This window comes from Pinus tabuliformis, chromosome 3_2 (assembly GCF_031772625.1).
Source record: "Pinus tabuliformis cultivar Carrire ecotype Pingquan chromosome 3_2, CPIR1, whole genome shotgun sequence".
Classification (NCBI taxonomy): Eukaryota; Viridiplantae; Streptophyta; class Pinopsida; order Pinales; family Pinaceae; genus Pinus; species Pinus tabuliformis.
In genome coordinates, this window is record NC_142302.1 from 914311493 (window position 1) to 914313958 (window position 2466).

Sequence of the window (2466 nt, forward strand, 5' to 3'; positions counted from 1 at the left end):
GTTACAACATTTAAGGAATATATTCACAAGTTATTAGAAGTTTATTTTGATGATTGGACTGTATTTGGACTGGTTAAGCACCATGTAGTGAGCTTACACTTGATGATGGATACCTACTGAAGGTACCAAATCGTGCTTAACCTCAAGAAGTGTACATTCCTCGTTCCTTTCGGGAACTTGTTGGGACATGTGGTTTGCAGACAAGGACTGATGGTAGATCTCACAAATATTGCGGTGATCCTGAATTTGGAAGCACCACGAAGTGTGAAACAGCTGCGTGCTACCCTAGGACATACGGGGTACTACAGGATGTTCATCAAAAGCCATGCCCAGATCACCGCACCGATGGAAAAGCTATTGAAAAATGATGTCACGTTCTGCTAGAACGAGGATTGTAAGAAAATCCTGGATGTATTAAAAGAAAAGATGGTCATTGCACCAATCCTAGTCTTCTCGAATTGGGACAAGGAATTTCATGTCTATGTTGACGCATTGTGTATAGCACTGGGAGCGGTACTAACACAGGATGGTGGAGAGGGCTTGGACCACCCTATCGCATTCGCGAGTCGCATATTGTCTAAAGCAGAAAAAAACTATTCCACCATTGAACACGAGGGATTGGCTATGGTGTATGTGCTCCAGAAATATCGACACTACTTGCTAGGGGGACACTTCAAAATGTATACAGATCATTCCGCGCTGAAATACTTGGTCAATAAGCCTGTGTTGGGGGGGCGCATATGCATATGGATTTTATTGTTCCAAGAATATGATTTTGAAGTTGTTGTGAAACCTGGACGATTGAACGCAGGACCGGATCACCTGTCATGCATTGAGACAGGAGAGGAACCTACTAGTCTGGAGGAAGGATTACCTAACGCACAACTCTTTGCTGTGTGCGTAGCAGATGGACATTTTGAAGATATAATCCACTTTCTTACGATTGGAACTGCGCTGAAAGAGTACTCCGTCCAACAGAAGAAGGAACTAGTGGTGCGCACGACAGATTTCTCTGTCATTGCGGGGCACCTATATAAGATGGGAAATGATGAGATATTGCGAAGGTATGTACCTGAATTTGAATGAATCCATATCCTCACGGACGTGCATGGGGGCGCTGCGGGAGGACATTATGTAGGGACATCGACCGCGTAGAAGATTCTCTGTGCAGGGTTGTGGTGGCCGACCCTTCATCAGGATTCAAAAGTACATTGCAAGGCTTGTGATGTATGTCAAAGAATAGGCCAAACATCGTGGAGGGACGAGATGCTTTGAATCCCCAAATGACACTGTAGCCTTTTGAAAAGTGGGCAATCGACTTCATAGGACCTATCAAACCTCAAGGAAAAATGGGCACGAGATATATTATCACTGCGACAGAGTACCTGACTCATTAGGCAGAAGTGTAGCCGGAAAAAGATTGCACGGCTACCATGGCTGCAAATTTTCTGTTTGAACACGTATTAACATGATTTGGATGTCCAAAGATCTTGATGAGTGACCACGGTACACATTTCCTGAACAAGACGATCAATGCGCTGACAGAAGAGTTTCAGGTGTATCATCAGAAAAGCACATCATATCACCCACAAGCCAACATGATAGTAGAAGCATTTAACAAAGTACTAGAGACTGTGCTGACCAAAGTATGCAAAGCACAACGAAGTGATTGGGACCTGTGCGTACCAATAGTATTATGGGCTTATTGGATGATGTAGAATTTTGTAGAATTTTTCTACAAATCAACTAGCTCTGATACCATCTAGAACTTTTTCTACAAATCAACTAGCTCTAATACCATGTAGAAATTTCCCACCTGTAGATCACCTGGTAATGTAATGTACTAAAGCAAAATACTTGATCTACTTCTACAAATAATTTAGCAGAAGCTTAATCAACCATGAGCAACATCAATAAGAACACATATAACTAATAAGAAGAAATCAATCACACATAACATAGAAGAATGTCGGGCGGATGAATTATTCTTGTGGACAAGACCGATCTCCCTAGTATCTAATGATATCTAGCGACAAGCAAACCAAACAAATTCTATCTTTCTCTAAATATGCGATTTATAAATAAAGGTTAGTAGGTGTTTTAGGCCTACCTCAGGTCCAGTGCTAGTTTGTGGAAGCCACGCTCCGTTGATCCAAATGAGCTCCTTTGTAAAGAATCTGCAAACACAAACATACACACATATCAAATAACACCTGAAAAGCCAATATAATAAACCCTATTTATCACGATGAACAAGGAATTCATGAAATAAACCATAGAAGACAATTTATTGAGAAAAATGAATCTGATTGTACTAACTTTAATCAAAGAAGAACTTTACAACCTTGGTGCCTTGATGCTGTACAAGCTCCTCCCAGGGTCCAGCACGAATCTCCTCTACTTCGACAAGTTTCACTCTCTTCCCAAAGAAGCCAAAAGGTATGTAATCTCTCCTCTCAAGCTTAA